The 18,174-nt window shown below is 37.2% G+C and overlaps 1 protein-coding gene across 1 annotated transcript in view; it reads right to left on the bottom strand.

Annotated features, from left to right (window-relative positions):
- LOC136876528 (host cell factor 1) overlaps positions 1-17,761 on the bottom strand; it is a 67,661-nt gene extending 49,900 nt beyond the window's left edge. The window contains exon 1 of the mRNA XM_067150556.2: positions 17,425-17,761. The gene's annotated coding sequence lies outside the window, so the exon portion shown is untranslated. The remainder of the gene's footprint in view (positions 1-17,424) is intronic.
- Between the last annotated feature and the right edge of the window lie 413 nt (positions 17,762-18,174).

An 18,174-nucleotide genomic window follows, 5' to 3' on the forward strand; every position in this document is an offset into this window, starting at 1 on the left:
CCATCTTCAGGGCTACCGATAGTGGGATTCGAACTTACTATCTCCCGGATGCAAGCTTACAGCCGTGCACCTCTACGCGCACGGCAAACTCGCCTGGTGCGATAGAAATGAGGATGGTGTGAAACTATTGGACTTTTGTATCAGAAATAACCTGATGATAAAGAACACATGGTTTATGAAGAGGAATAGCCATAAAATCAGCCGATATAGTTGGGATGGACAGTATGGAACACTCATTAATTTTATAATAACAGACCGAGAATGGGGAAGATATGTCATGAATATGAAGATAATCCCCAGTGAAAGTATGGAGGGTGATCATAGATTATTAATTATGGAATTAAAACAAGTAAAAGTCCCTAAAATTGTACTGAGGAAGAAACCAAAGATCAGGATTTGGGAATCGGAGAAGGAGGATACAAGAATGGCATTCGAAGACTGTATAAAAAGGAAGTTGCCTAACATGGAAATACGAAGTGGAGAAGAAGAGTGGGACAATTTAAGACAGACATTTGTGGAAGCAGCAGTTGAGGTATGCAGAAAAACAAAAGCAAAGGTTAAGGGAAAGGCGACACGGTCGTGGACAGACAAAATAAAGAAATAAATAAAAGAAAGGAACAAGGTGAAGAAAGAAATGGATAAGGAAAAGCAAAAAAATGTATCAGAGGGATAAGATAGAAAGGTTACATGTGGAATACAAAAGATTGAAACTAAAAGAGGAGTATCAAGGAAGAAAAGGAGAAATGTTGGGGAGAGTTTACCAACAAAATTGAGCAAGATAGTTGAGGAAATCAGAAACTAAAATCGAAAAGAATAAATCAAGAAAAATCAAGGCATTAGAGAGAGAAGATGGATCCATACAGTAGTACATGACGAAAAGGGTCTTCAGAAGTTGATGGCAAAGTATTTTGAAAAAGTTTATGAGGCTGACTGCTCAAATGAAGAAAGAGATAAGAAAATGGAAATAATCGACAGAGAAAAAGAAGAGAACCCGATAACATGGTTGGAACTTGAAAGGGGAGTGAAAGCAATGACCAAGGGTAAAACAAGTGGAAAAGATGAATTCAATGCTGATCTGATTAAGGCAACAGGAAGCATTGGACTACAGTGGCTATACCGAGCCCTCAACGCCATATGGAAGGATGAAAGGATACCTGAAGATTGGCAACAAAGAAGCACTGTACCATTGTTAAAAAAAGGAAATAGGGAGAAATGTGAAAATTATAGAGATATAACCCTATTATCACATGGGCTAAAAATAATGGAGAAAGTCATAGACAAAAGACTGAGGGTTATAATAGAAATACAGTTATAGGAAGAATAATATGACTTTAGATCCAATAGATCAACAATAAACTTGATATTTACAGTACAAACGATAATCGAAAAACATTTGGAAAGGAACAAGGAAATCATCTTCGTATTTTTGGATTTGGAAAATGCTTATGATACAGTTAAGAGAACTCATATATGGGAATGCCTACTGAAAAGGAATGTACCAAAATCATTAATTAACAAGATAAAAATGTATCATGAGGGTGTACAAGTGGGGAGTGGTGACTCTGAAACATTTTATCCAAAAAAGGTCTCAAGCAAGGAAGTGCTCTGTCGACATTTATTATATTGATGGATGAAATCATAAAAGGTGTAAAGCAGAGTATAAGTAGTGATGAAGTGAATTGAATGCCTTGGTATTTGCAGATGTGGTGATTTGGAAAAAGGGAGAAAAGGAAGTACAAAGGAGACTGGATGTTTGAAATGAAAATCTGAAGAAGTTTGGAATGGTAATTAGAAAAAAAAAACTATAGTCATACACTGTAGAAAAGAGAAAAAGAGAAGCCAAGTGAACATAGACGGAGAACGGTTAGAGAATGTAGAACAGCTTACACATCTGGGTAGCATTATTAATGGAAATAATCAAATCAACCCTGAAATTAATAACAGACTAAGTAAAGGTACAACATTTTATCATCAAGTCGGAGAGCTTTTATGGCATGACAAAGTACCCAGGAGATCGAAATTAACATTATATAAACAGTATTTCATACCAATTGTAATATACGAACTAGAAACGCTGGTAAACTAAGAAGAGACAAGATAGTAAGATCCAAGCAGTAGAAATAACATTTTTATTGGTTAAAAAGACAAGAACAAATAGAATTTAAAATATTAAAGTCAAAGAAGAGCTAAATATAGAACCGTTAGTACAGAACATACAGAAAGCAAGACTGAGACGGTTCGGACATGTAAAAAGAATGGGAAAGGAACGGGTAGCAAGAAGGGAATTGGAAAGAGAAGTTAAGGGAAAGAGACCAGTTGGAAGACCAAGAAGAAAGTGGATGGATCAGATTTGGAAGGACATTAGAGAAGATGGATTGAATGTGGCAGAAGTAATGGAGCAGGAAAAGTGGAAGGACAGAAAGGAGTTGAGGAGGCTTGTTAACCACACCCGGGCGACTGGAGTGGGACAATGAAGATGATGATGATGATGAGTGGACACTCAACAATATTGGCTCGTTATCCAAATATCACTGTGGAGATTATTGGAATACCTACCAAGAAAGAATGGAACAGTGTTTCATATCAAATTATGTTAATGATGATCCAAGAGTAGCAGTCTTGCTAACACTAGTTTGGGAGGAGGCGTATAAAGTACTGAAGGATCTGTGTGATCTGACACTCCCTGAAGATAAAACTTGTGAAGAATTAACACGACAGTATTCCAAAAGGATAGCTATTTTCAAAGAGAGAAACTAATTTTATAATCTACGTCAATCATTTCAAGAAACAGTTCGGCAGTGGTATGTAAGAATTAAGAGGAAGGCTAGCGACTGCAACTTTGGAAATATATTAGAGGAGAAGCGAAAGGACAAGTTTGTTTGTAATTTATTGGAAGGACCCGTGACAGATAAAATCTGCGAAGAAATACACACAATACCATTACAAGACATAGTTGTGCTGAAGGAGGAGGCCGCTCATGACAGCTTCGTCGGCATACCAAGAGGTTGACTGTGTTGTTACTGTGAAGAAGCCTACCACGCCGATCAATAACAGACAGGTCAACATGAAAGAAAGGCTAAGCAAGTGTAAGTGTTATGGAGGAAGTAATCATAACTTCAATGCATGTAAGTCTAACAGTTACAGATGCCATAATTGTAATCATACTGGGCACTTATATCGGGTATGTAAATTGCTAGGAAATAATTACGTAGGTGTGCATGTTGAAAATCAGTCAATATTGAATTTCGTTCAAATGAACTTTTGCAATAATAATCATAATAATAAAGCTTAAATACATAATTATTTAATTACAATAATAGCTTGTTGGGTGGTTTTGTAACCCTGCGAGGTCTTGACAATGTGTTACGCAGATGTGTTCCATTAATCTTCGCAGCACCCCTTCTCGTCCTTCACTTGAGGATTAAGTGGTGTGTCTTCATTTGAAGTTGACCCATTTTGACCCACTTCAGCAATTCCAGCGTTCTTTGGATCACTGTTATCAACTTCATCATCATCTTTATTTGGCAGTTTAACATCACTGTAAAATTCTCCTATTCTAATAATCTGATGAGTGTGCATCTTCCAAATTACATTTTGGTGATTTACAAGCTTGCACAAATAGGTTTTTCTTCCTAAAACTGTAATGATAATTGCTCTAATCCATGATACTTTATTTAAATTTTGATAATCCCTAACCTCTTCATGAAAAGCTACATCTTTGGTACCATGGTGAAACTGAATTAACCTTTCTTGATATTGCTCTACAAAGGATTGAGACAGAAAATCTAATTTTTTTTTTTTTTACTTTGTGACCTAACATGCGTTTCGATGAGGTTTCACCTGTAGCACAATAAGGTATGGTATAGTAGGAGAAGAAATATTTACTTATTAAAGAAGACATACTATGGCTTTTTTGCCTGGCGCATAACAACTTCCTTAAACTCTCTTTAAAATGTTTCATGCCGTTTTCAACACTTCCATTAGTTGAGGGGTGATAGAGTGCAGATGTTCTGTGGATAATCCCATTTGTCTCACAGAAATGGTTAATTTCTACTGAAATGAACTGGCTACCATTGTCTGTGATAATATTAGGCAGTCCAAAACGTGCAAAGCAATCACTCATTACCTCAATATTTGATAAAGAATCAGTCTTTGCATCAGATAAACTTCTGGTCACCTAGAAAATGCATCAGTAAGAATCAAATACGTTTTCCCATGAAATGGTCCCAGAAAGTCTATGTGAATGCGATCAAAAGCATGCTTAGGTTCTTCAAATTCAACCAATTTTGTCTTTTCTGGGTTTCTTGAATTTCTCATACAGGGATGACAATTTTTTAACATCGTGCTCGATATCTCCATCTATTCCTAGCCACCAAAAATATTTGACGAGCCAGCATTTTTATAACTCCACAGTGAGAACCAAGAATCTCTTCTAAGAGTTGCTCATGGAATTTCCCAGACACTATAATTCTATATCCTCACATTATAAGATCTCTATCAAAATCAATTTCATCTGTCCTCCTTAAAAACGGTTTTAAATCATAATTTGCCTCAGCTTCTGCAATACAAAGCAACTAAACTTTTCCTCACCGTCGGCAGCCCTGAAGATGGTTTTCTGTGGTTTCCCATTTTCACACCAGGCAAATGCTGGGGCTGTACCTTAATTAAGGCCACCGCCGCTTCCTCCCCACTCCTAGCCCTTCCCTGTCCCATCGTCGCCATAAGACCTATCTGTGTCGGTGTGACGTAAAGCAACTAGCAAAAAAAAAAAAAAAAAAACCTAAACTCAATCCTACTGATTTTACTCCATGCCTTATTGAAGAAGTTACGGTGTGCAAAGAAGGTTGTTATTGATATATTACAGCAAGAGCGAGTATAATATTTAGTCCCGTTAATAAGAATAATTGGCACCAGGGCCTGTTTGTATTGGCAAATTTTCAGATTATCAGAATTTTCTTCCAAAATTCAACAATGAGCTGCAACTACGAAGACTGTGTGCAATAACTAAACAGGAACAACTGACTTAGCAAAGAGAAATAAATAATGACCAATATTTGTGGAACACTGTGTTTTATTAATTTCTGCACGAACAAACTCTATGAAACCGATTAACTTTGTTACATTATTTCATTCCAATTTCTGCCTCCAAATACAGCGCTCTCATTTTATGATGACATTTTGTATCATTCTGCTGCTGACCAACTTCCAGCTCTCTCAACTGCAGCGTGGGAAGGTAGGTGCCAAAACATACCAGTAGTTAGTTGCTTCTGAGAATTGTACCAGAACGTGTGTGTGATTGCTGTCTGTGTCCTACTGTGTATTCAGTAACAGATGGGAAAATTAAGTACTCGGTTCAACAGAAATTTTATTTGGTGGAATGCTACGTATGAAAAAGAGAAGTATATAAGATGTGTTCAGATATTTGCCCGGTAACATCCTGATTCTAGCATTCCTACAAAATCTTGTATTTCGAAGTTGATGACAAAGTGGCATATAATAGATTCAGTTTGTGATGTAGGGCCTACAGAGGAAGTGGAAAAGGCAACCTTTAAACTTGGGGATATTCAGGTGTAGTTAGAGACAAGTCTGAGAAAACCACTCAATCATCTAGTGCAGGAAATTAACATATCCATGGGATCGGCCCACAAAGTGACCAGACTGCTGAAATTTCGACCATATAATCAAGTTTCTGCAGGAAATTCACCAGACAGATTTTGCCACAAAAATACGGTTCTGTAAGTGGTTTTGCAAAAGTGTTTACAATGGAAATTTGGATCCACAGCTAATGTTTATGCCTAACAAGGCATGGTTCCATCTATCCGGACGTATACATTCTCAAAATGTGCGACTGCTGAGTAGTGAGAACCTTCAAATTGTACTGGAAGTGCCAATGCAATCCATTAAATTAAGGGTAGGTGGTGCGTGATTAGCGCACTACGGGCAATTTTTTGATGACTGTGTGAATTCAGATGTGATGTAACTTTACAAAGGAAATATACACTAGTGGACATAATTCTGGACACTTTGTTATAGGTTGGATTCAACCATACATCACAGGATAAATACTTACTGAGAGTATATAGCTGATTTTCTTCAGTTGTTTATGACACTGTACAACACTGTTAATTGTTTATAACTTAGTAATTGTTGGTTTTATTGCAATTTTACTCTCACTGTTGATGAGTCATATGGTATACTGTAGCTGATGTCATTGTTAGTAATATTCACGGATTACTGAGTGCCTGGTGTACTTTAGTGTGCTTCTGTAGCCGGCTTTACATTTACGAGTAACTCGGATACGAGTGCTCGTATCCGAGTAGGAAACAGGCTTACATTTATGGTACTTACACGTATAAGAGTACAGTTTCCAATATGGCTCCAAGCAGACGAAAACGTCTTGCTATGGATGGTATCTTGCTTGCTGTAGTGTTTTAAAACAAGACAACAAAATGAAGTGCCGATCTGAGTGGCTCAGACGGTTGAGGCCCTGGCCTTCTGACCCCAACTTGGCAGGTTCGATCCTGGCTCAGTCTGATGGTATTTGAAGGTGCTCAGATACGTCAGCCTCGTGTCGGTAGATTTACCGGAAGAAAAAGAACTCCTGCTGGACAAAATTCCGGGACCTCGGCGTCTCCGAAAACCATAAAAGTAGTTAGTAGAGCAAATAATACAACAAAATGAAGCGAAAACTGTCAGGAGCATTTAAGATCCGTTTTTGGAATACAGGAAAATTTATTAGTTGATTTACTAAATGAGGGAGGAAATGGTTATAGAAACTTCCTAAAAAATGATAGTATATTTGAAATGTTGCACCATTGGTGTAGGTGGACAAAATGACTTTTATAATAATGTCGATATACTAAATACTGGCATATTACTAGTAATTTATTCTTTTCAGGATGTTCCTCACATTTCCAAAGAAAGTACTCAGTTAAGATGTTGTATTAGTTCTGAATTACAACTCTCAGTGGCTATTGAGATTTTTGGCTACTGGAGATAGCTATATACAAATCATTAGAATTTTTGACGCGTATATCGGCCTCAGCTATTTTCTTGTTCTCTCCAAGAGTATGTGAACTGTTGTTTAAATTTTTGAAGGCAGAATATATGAAGGTAAGTTTGGAAGGTAAATTATAAGGTCTAATGAATGAAAGGGATGTAAAATGACAAACCGGATAGGAAATCAAATTGTTATTGTATTTGGAGTATCTGTAATTATAATAGTATTCTAGTACAATCAATCAATATTCGGCATCTTTACTCCTACAGTAATTAATCTGTTGGAATATTTGCTGTCTTCAGTGCTTGTATGTGACGAGGTATCCTACAACACTGATACTCGTGTAGATAGGAAAGTTTGTCACCCCGGGGAGAAATGCTAGAGATATTCAGCCAGCTAATATTTCATCTGGTGTACCACTGAAGCAGCCCAAGAGAGGCGATGTAAGGAAGCTACTTCAGGTCCACTTTGGTCCTACATGGGAAAAACCTTCCAAAACTCCACTTATACAAAACCCTCCTTCTGCCAAATACTGTGCAAGATAAGGAAAACATTTAAGAAGATGAAAATGGTCATTTTATGGAGTCGTGCAATAAATCACGAATCATATGGAAGGTAATCAAGGGAGAAACCAACAGACATGCAGTTGGAAATAAAGTTGCTGCCATAAAAAATGATAAGGGAATACAAATGAATGACCCTCATCATTTGGCTAATTATATAAATGATTTCTTTCTATCCCTACCATACAAACTTGAAAATGCAAATAAATCAGATGTTGGCATTTTCAGTGAACACATTAAAGCTTCAATAAATGTATTACTTCCATCCATAACGAATCTCATGAACCTCTGCTTGTTACTAGGAGACATCCCCAAAGCATGGAAAACCTCCACATTGAAGGTCTTATACAAAGGAAAGGGTAACTTGCTTGATCCAAATTCCTATAGAGGGATTGCTCTGGAGAATAATTTGATGAAGATACTCACCAAGCTAATAACCACTCGACTGACGGAAGAAATCGAAGCCAAACTTCCGGAAGAGCAATTTGGATTTAGAAGAGGAAGAAGTACTCTACACGCAATAAGAAATCTACTGGACGATATACATGACACCTTACGGCTACCAAAGGGTAAATTTCACACAGTGTTCATAGATTTCTCCAAGGCCTTCGATAATCTTAATAGAAACATCATATCGTCGAAACTAGATTCTCTTGTAGAGGACAAGGCGCTCACTCTTTTGATCCATAACATGTTGATAAATAACACTGTCATCATCTCAGACAATATAACCTCATCGAGGGAGATCACGCAGACAAATGGCGTTCTACAGGGTGACCCTCTCAGTCCTCTATTGTTTAATGTAGCTACCTATGATGTGGTCCAAGCGATAAAAGAGGTGACAAACGAAGTAACCACGTATTTATATGCCGATGATATGGTTCTAGGATCACACGATGTTAAAGAGCTACAAAAAGCACTGGATGCACTGGAGAAGTGGGCAGATATAAATGAATTGCAGGTAAACATCGAAAAGACTGTCTACATGATTTTCAGGAAGGGTGGACGAACATCCTCAAGTGACAAAGTGACGTACAAAGCAGAAACATTAAACGACGTGAACAGTTTTAAATATCTGGGCTTGACGATGCAGACGACAGCAAACTCCTTTAGACTTCATATTAGACTACGTGCTGCGGCAGCTATGAAAGCGATATTTGACATCAAGAATCTAAACAGACTATCTCTCAAGACGGCCATTACCCTGTTTGACGCAAAAATAATCCCTATTTTAACATATGGACTGGAAATCATTTGGGATAAGCTAACAAAGAATGACCTACACATTCTAGAAAAAGTCAAAGCCCGATTCTTAAAGACAACCCTGTGTGTGTCTAGATTCACTAGATCAAGACTGGTTTATGAACTCGCAAAGGAGCCTTTCCTAATCGAAGATTTGAGATTCAAGCTTGCTCTACCTTATACAGACCAATGGAAGAAACTCCTGGACGAAAGAGTGGCCAAAAGGAATGATATTTGTCCCGAATTCTATACGACTGAAGCAATGACGAACAGAACATGGACCAATACAAACCAGGACCTCCGACATTTTATCAATTCTATGGCAATTCATGGATACCACTACAAACTCTGCAAAACCAGGATCTTTCATGAACCGGACGAGAGTTGTGTGTGTAAACTGTGTAATTTGACTTGTTCTCGTTACCATGTCGTGGAATGCTCTAAGAGAAATAGGCCTATAATTGACTTATGTTTAAATGACATGTAATCGCTTTATATACACAAATTGTGTGCTATTAAATTATATATAAATAAATCAGATGTATTACCAGAACTCCCAACCTTTGTGCAAAACTCTATGCAGTTAACTCCAGTAACAGAACTGGAAGTTTTTAAAATCATACAATCTTTGAAAAACAAAACTTCCACAGGTGTAGATGAAGTTCCCACAAAACTCATTAAAAAATGTGCTCCCTATCTGGCACAGCCTTTAACTTATCTCATCAATGAATCATTTTCTAGTGGTCAGTTTCCTAATCTCCTAAAAATAGCTAAAGTTATCCCAGTCTTTAAAAGTGGAAACTTACACGATTTACATAACTACAGACCAATATCAATACTTACTGTTATTTCAAAAATATTTGAATGTGCTATGAAAGATCGGCTTACTAAATTTTTAATCAAATATAACTTGTTAAATAATGCACAACATGGGTTCAGAGCCTACAGAAGTACTTTGTCTGCTTTATCACCATTTTGCACAGTTGGTCGTAAATGCTCTTGACAATGATGAAACTGTGATAGGACTATTTCTTGACCTTTCAAAGGCATTTGATACTGTTGATCATGAAATATTGTTGCACAAATTATATCAGATTGGAGTTAGAGGAATTATTAATGACTGGTTTAGATCATACCTGAATAAACGATCCCAGTATGTTGAAATTACACATTGTAACAGTAAAGGGCATAATGAGACATATCACTCTCAGGTAAAAAGCATAGACTTAGGTATTCCGCAGGGTAGTATTTTGGGGCCTGTTCTTTTCTTGATCTATGTGAATGACCTTCCTCACAATAATCAAGTAGAAACAGCAGTTCTGTATGCTGATGATACAAACATAATTAGGCCTATTAATAATCCTGACCCTACGTCTATAGAAACTACAGCAAATACAGTCCTGTCTAGGTTAGAATCATGGTTCAGGAAAAACAAATTAACATTGAACTTTAAAAAGACCCAATACATGGAATTCAAGGCATCTAACTATCATGACAAAACTGCAAAAAAACACAACCTTATATTAAATGCAAATGCAATTGAAAATACGTTGACCACAAAATTTTTAGGTGTCCATATAGATGAAAAATTAAGATGGGATTGTCATATTAAAAAAAATAGGGAAGTCTCTGAGTTCTGTTTGTTTTGCCTTAAGGATTTTGTCTAATAGTTGTAGTGAAGAATATGTTAGAATGGCATATTTTGGATATTTCCATTCAGTCATCACTTATGCTATTGGTCTCTGGGGCTGTTACAAATCAAATCTTGATGTTATTTTTCGAATACAGAAACGAGCTATCAGAATTATATTGAGACGTAACAGGTTAGATTATTGCAGACCATTATTTAAGAGACTAAGGATACTCCCAGTACCAAGTATATACATCATGCAATGCATTCTACACGTGAAAAAAAATATTGATCACTTCAGAAAGAATTTTGACAATCACAATTACCAGACGCGAACAAGAAATAATATTTTTATCGAACACAAGAGTAAAACCATTGCCTTGAGACATGTAGACTCTGTTGGAATCAGATTGTATAATAAGCTTCCAAATACGATTAAAGATATTAGTCCCGTCAGTTCATTTACCACAGCTTTAAAAAATCTCCTGCTGAGTAGCTGCTTCTACAGTACAGAAGAATACATGATGAAGTGCTGGTAATGATGCTACTACTTATTAACTTGTAATCTAGTATATAGCCTTAAAAATATGTTAATGTCACATTGACTATGTTCACATTATTAACACCACACCAATATATTTTTATTTTGTCTTGTAAATATTGGTTATTAATATTATTTAAAAAAAATTAAGATGTGCTGTCCTAACATTGAGGTATTTGGTGTTTCTGTTCTTTTTCAAAATGTTCATTGTTGTGCATATATTATTGTTAGCATTAGGAAATCACTTGACAACTCCTATACTGTTGGCATATTTCAAAATGTGTAATTGTACAGTCTATGGAAGCTAAATAAATAAATGAATGAATGAATGAACGGATATTGATGACATGGTGTAACTTGATGGCAGTGTTCCCTTAAGGAAATTACTTCAATGAAGATTAATAGCCTATGCTTAGTATATTGTTTAGTTTTGCTATTTTCAAGGAGAAATTACTTTTCGATTTCAGTAAAACATTGTTTATTGTGTAATTCAGAAGACTATTACTGTTCTTAATTGTTTAATATATGCAGTTTCTTTGAATTTTCATCCTTTAAATTAAAAGCTTAAAGAAAATTTCCATTTGCAAAAATTATTTTATGTCTCTCGATCATGGCTCTGCAATAAAATTCTTGAGTTATTGGGATCACGGAGTATCCATATTCCCAGTCATATAAATTAAAAGTATGTAATGCAGAAACAAAAAAGGGACCTTCTTCATGTCATTCAGAAACAAAATGCCCCTTGGCCGTTCAGCAGTTCCAAAATGACGTTTGACCAAATATTTTTTAATGATTGTGGAGTGAATATGTGCTGCATTACCTATGAAACTATCTAGATAGTTCATTTAGGAATGCACTAGCTCTATCAGGAAAAGAACATTCTAACAGGTTTCTAACAGTTTATCAAAGAAATGTACCATACTCTACTCATGGACAAGACTTGTTTGAAAAATTGACACCTCATATTTTGATATCAAATTGTTGATTTTCTTTTCATCTAAATCCGTAGTTATGTTTAACATTTACGCTATACCTTCATAGGCCTTATTTCTCGTATTTATGTCACGATATTGAGTACACTTAACATTCCACAGGCATTCCGCACCGTAGTATAAATCAGTGACCTCCTCTACATTTCCACCAGACATCCTGCAACATCTAGTCTCCGCCATTTTTAAAACAGTCGAACTCGGATGAAAGTCGGAAGCCTCTCTATTTTGATTGGTATTCGTATAAGAGCTACGAGTACGTACGAGTCGTCGTCTATATTTACGATTTCTTATCCGAGTCAGTCCGAGTAGCCTACTCGTATAAGAGTTACTCGTAAATGTAAAGCCGGCTTTAATGTGATCTGAAGAAGTCTTTCATTTTGGTGTGTGAGTGAACATTTCTTCAACTTGTTAGCTGTCCTTTAAGTGAAGAAGGACTCCTACGCCCAAGAAACGGATTGATTGGTCATCATCTAAACGTAGTAGAGCTATAACTTGATGTGAGGAAGGGTATACGTTTGAAGAGTTTGCAGCAAGACTGGTGGGTGTTGGTGCTACTAAGTCAGGTGTAAGGTAGGTGTGGGAATGTTATAAGATAACCAACAGTACTAAAACTGCTCCTAGAACTGGACGAAAACCTGTGCTTTCTTCTCAAGATGATAGAAGAATTTGCCGCCTTGCGTTACAAGACTGTCGGCGTACTTCAAAACAGATTAAGGAAGTGCTGAAATCATTTGGAGTCACCATTACTGACAGAACCGTCAAAGAAAATTGTAAGCAAATGGTTTGCCAGCCAGGAGGCCAAGAAAAGAGCCTTATCTTAATGCAAAACAAAGGGAGAAACGCATGAAGTGGGCTTTGAAACACAGAACATGGACTGTGTGGACTGGAGCAAGGTAATTTGGAGTGATGAGACGCGTTTCAATATTTGGAAGTGGCGGTACCAAATACGTGCGTCGTCGACCTGGCGAAGATTTGTTAACAGAATGCTCAACCGCTACTATGAAACATCCAGTCAATGTGATGGTGTTGGTCGACTACATGTGATAGATGGTACACTAAATGCCCAAAGATACCAGACTGAAATCTTGGAACAAAATCTGCTACCTTCAATCAACGATTTGTTTCCTTACCATCAGAGACAGTGCTTCTTTCAACAAGATGGTGCACTATGCCACACTGCAAAACTGAGCATGAAATGGTTGAAAGATGTTTTTTCTGAAGCTCTTGGAATGAGCCGGTAGATGGCAGTGGTAGAGTGAGTCGTAGATCCTCAATGAAGTAAGTTTCCCGTGCCAGTACATAAACAAGTCTGGAGGGTGCCAGTTTGCCTACTCCTAGGGCCTTCTTCAGGAACCTTGCTTTGACCCTTTCTATCCTCTCCAAGTCACCGATTGTCAGGTTATCCCATATCATTTCGATTCCATATGAGACAGTTGGGGTTATTGCGGTCTTGAATAAAGTCATCGCTGTGTTAAGGGATAGCACAGATATATTCTTGATATTGTGGATGGCTCTGATTGCTGCTGTCGTTCTGTCTATGACGTGGCTGTTGAAGGATGTCATGCTCGTTTGAAACGTGATGCCCATGTATTTGAATTTCTTGACTATTTCTAGGGGTTTATTATTGAATGATATAGCGTCTTCCTTGGCCGCCTTGCCACCTTTCCTGAACACCATCTGTACTATCTATTCCTAGTTAATTTCCAATTTGTTATCTGAAGCCCAAGCTTCTAACTTCATTACTGTCTACTGTAGTTCTGCCTTTGAGCTCAATCCCAGAGCCATGTCATCAGCGTACATAATTTGAATAGTCTCAGGAGAGCCCGTCATTATTTGTGCGATATCTGCCGTTGCTACGTTGAATAGTAGCGGACTTAGTGGGTCTCCTTGGGGTACCCCGTCTGTTTGAATTACTTTCCCGGATGAGGATGCTCCATCTTCAATTTGGATTAGGTTGTTGTCTAGTATGGTCTCAACGATTCTCACGAGCATGTTGTCACCAATCATTTGTTTCAATTTTCCTATCAGGATATCTCTGTCGATAAGATCAAAAGCCTTCTTATAGTCAACAAAGACGATGTAGTACTTCCCTTTTGGATGCCTCAGTGCCTCTTCAATTTTTTCTTTCAGGCATGCTGCGGCTTGTAACGTGCTTTTTCCTTTGCGGAAGCCCAGTTGGCATTCTGGTATGAATGGGTCTATTTCGTTATATCCCCAAACTACAATGTCATCAGCAAAGAGCATAGATGTTGTGTTATCATTGAATAATATTTATAAAGTTGTTCTTAAGAAATGAAAGAAATGCACTGTAGCACCCTTTAAAATAGTACAGAACATGTATCATGAATATGTAATAAATAATATTAACTGACTGATTTTGTCAGTTTCTCCTTTCCCTTTGTACAAAATCTTCAGCGTTGCGGTTCTCCAAACTTCCGGTATTTTGCCTAAATTTAGACATTTGTTGAATAGTTCTGTCCAAAAACTTCTTAAGAAACGCGCAGAAATAGACCCCGAATTCTACAGAAATGACGCCATGATCGATCGAAACTGGACCAATCACCTTCAAGAGCAAAGACATGTCATAACAAGATATGCAATACATGGCTTCCACCACAAAATATGTGCAGACAAAATTCCACAACCCAACAGATGACTGTGTTTGTACACTGTGTAAGGAAAAGTGCGAGAACAGAATAAAGACTAACAGAATACAGCACAATGTAAATTGGCACAACAAACTCAATACTCATTCGAGTGCTCCTTATATAATTAAATGGTTGAAAGATCATAATAGTGTGGGGTAACAGCCAGGTAACAACCCCGACCTAAACCCAATCGAAAACTTGTGGGCCAGACTGAAAGTACTCATTTCACGCCAAAATCCAAGGAATGAAATGGAACTTGTCGAAACCATCATCCAGGCTTGGTCCAAGGTCATAACTACAGACGATCTTCAAAGGTTGGTTGGCTTCATGTCTCGCAGAATCAAAGCAGTAATAAAAGGCAAGGGATTCCCCACAAAATATTGATTAACTGTTACGTTGCAGAGACTGTTTTATACTGTGGAATTAATTAATGCCATCCTTACATAACACCCGTGATGTTGTGTATTTCAAATTTCAAACTTAAATACAATTACATGTCACAATATTACTTATGCATTACATTAATTTGCTTATAAACCCATCACCTGCCAAGTAAATAGGTCAGTAACATACAAATATATTGTATTATTAAAAGTGTCCAGGATTATATCCACTAGTGTAATATGTCCACTGGGCGAGTTGGCCGTGCGGTTACGTCGCGCAGCTATGAGCTTGCTTATGGGAGATAGTGGGTTCGAATCCCACTGTCTTCAGCCCTGAAGATGGTTTTCTGTGGTTTCCCATTTTCACACTAGGCAAATGCCAGGGCTGTACCTTAATTAAGGCCACGACCACTTCCTTCCTACTCCTAGCCCTTTCCTGTCTCATCGTCACCATAACACCTATCTGTGTCGGTGCGACGTAAAGCAAATAGCAAGTGTAACATGTCCTCCTATTCAATACATACACATCTCCATCATTAGATGGAGTAATAATAGTCAAACATGTTTCAACTCGTTTGAGCCATTTGAGGTTTTTTTTTTTTTTTTGCTAGTTGCTTTACATCGCACCGACACAGATAGGTCTTATGGCAACGATGGGACAGGAAAGGGCTAGGAGTGGGAAGGAAGCGGCCGTGGCCTTAATTAAGGTACAGCCCCAGCATTTGCCTGGTGTGAAAATGGGAAACCACGGAAAGCCATTTTCAGCCATTTGAGTAAAAAACGTTCAAGTTATTTACATAATTGGTGCTAAAAAATATGTTAAAACATAATGAAGGAAAGAATGAAGAACAAAAGAAGACATGACGGAATTAAAACAATTCAATATATACATATTTCCATCATTAGATGGAGTAATTATCAACCCATTTGAGACATCTTCAGTGAAAAAAAAAAAAAGGGTTAAAGTTTTTAAATAATTGATGCTAAAAAGTGTGTTAAAACCTAATGAAGAAAATAATTAAAACAAATCAGACAAGACGGAAACAAACAAAAGTGATTATGGTGAGGTTGTGGGCCTCTTCGTCTAAAATTTGCAGTGTGTTATAATTAAAAACAGGAGGAAAACACTGTGGTAAAAATTCAAATGACTGTCTCTGTTCAGTCACCATCACAAATACTTAAGAGGGGAGTGAAAAACTTGAGAAACTAAGTTTGAGAGGAGCACGTGCCAGGTAAACTGTGTGTGACACATAGTGGAAAACCGCCATCGAAGTTCAAATTTTTGAACAGATGCACTCTCGAAAAGCCTGATCTTCTCAATTTTAGCAGTTCCGTCCTCAGTGATCGTGTCCAATGTTGGTTAGCTGTGTTTGCCATTTTTTATAGTGAGGAGGGCAGTGAAAACATTAAGAAGCTACGTTAGAGAAGATAACAGATGCCACGTTAAATGTATGTGATACTTAGTGGAAACCGCCAATGAAGTTTAAATCTGTAGTGGAAAAGGCAACCTTCTCAATCTTAGCAGTTCCGTTCTCAATAATCATGTCCAATGTTGGTTATCTGTGTTTGCCATTTTTTATAGTCAGGACGGCAGCAGGAGACAATTTGGACACCTTGACGTCTCCGAAAGCAGTTAAAGTAGCATGTGCCTAAGAATAATCAGTAAATTAGGCATTAGATACAGAATGAATTGCAGGTAACTGAAGCTATGAGACTGGACTTTAACACTTCTCCCATTCAAATAGAGAAAATACAGAACATCATTCTAGGGGATAGCAACAATGTCAATCTATGTACTGTATCACATAGCTCTATGATTAATGTAAAAACTTGAAACAATTACAAATTGCACTGTGGTATAAAACCTACTGTAGGTGGCAACTCTCATTTGTATTATACAACTACATTAAGCTGGCATATAAAACCGCGCAGTACAAGAAGTCAGACATTTAGCAGCAACATAAGAAACTGTTAGCCGGGCTGAGTGGCTCAGACGGTTAAGGCGCCAACTTGGCAGGTTCGATCCTGGCTCAGTCCGGTGGTATTTGAAGGTGCTCAAATACGTCGGCCTCGTGTCGGTAGATTTACTGGCACGTAAAAGAACTCCTGCGGGACTAAATTCCGGCACCTCGGCGTCTCCGAAAACCGTAGTTAGTGGGACGTAAAACAAATATTATTATTATTATTATTATTAAGAAACTGTTACGCAAACCCGAATCGTTGTACTGGTACAGTGGTAAACATTCCTCGAAGCTGCAATTTGATCCTCTTCTCAGTTTCAAAGAGGCCCTCGAATAATAAGAAAACAAATCTGGTAGGCCTAACCCTAGAATCACCCGTCAGATAGACTTATATGGCAGTGTAAAGTGTGTTAGTAGAAAATAATTGGTGAACTAATTACTACCAGTAGAATATTTAAACTCACAAGTCGCGTATAGTTAATTCTTTACGCAGAAATCACAGTCAACCGCAAACTTTGACAACCCAAACACTCCCTCCAATATGCAATATCAATATACACAACAGTTGTGTGTTGTGTTGGTATCGCAGAACCCCTATGGTTGGTATTAACTTTATACAGCATAGCCAACAGTTGAACACTAAAAGCAACACTGGTACGAAAGCGAAAACCCATCAATTTCAATTATTGGAGGAAATATATTCATTGAAAATAGAATTGGAAATATTTAAATGTGTAATTAATTTATTTCTGTTCGTGAACATTCTTATTTTATCAATGACTAACGGTTGAAATTAAGTTCATAATGGGTTTTATCAAATACTATCGACGAAACACTGACATTGAACAAAATAAGACATAACATTAAAGAAAGACTGGGAGCAAATCTTGTGATGTTCGTACCGAGTTTTCACCATATATCATTGGAAGACTTATTATTCAAACTAAAACTGTAGGTTACTGGAAAATATAATCTTTTTTAGTGTCTGTGTTTCTAATAAACGAAGGAAGATAAACCACTTCACTTGTTTTCAATATGGAAGTAATATACAAGTCATAATAAGCATTAATAAATACTTTGCTGTGATTGGGTGTAAAATTGAAAGAATGAAATAACATCCTAAAATGTGAAACTATAGTATTATAGATTTACAACTGCATCCAAAGGATTTATTTTGTACTAAGATGCAATCATTCTGCAGGAAGTAAAACATC

This window comes from Anabrus simplex, chromosome 6 (assembly GCF_040414725.1).
Source record: "Anabrus simplex isolate iqAnaSimp1 chromosome 6, ASM4041472v1, whole genome shotgun sequence".
NCBI lineage: Eukaryota > Metazoa > Arthropoda > Insecta > Orthoptera > Tettigoniidae > Anabrus > Anabrus simplex.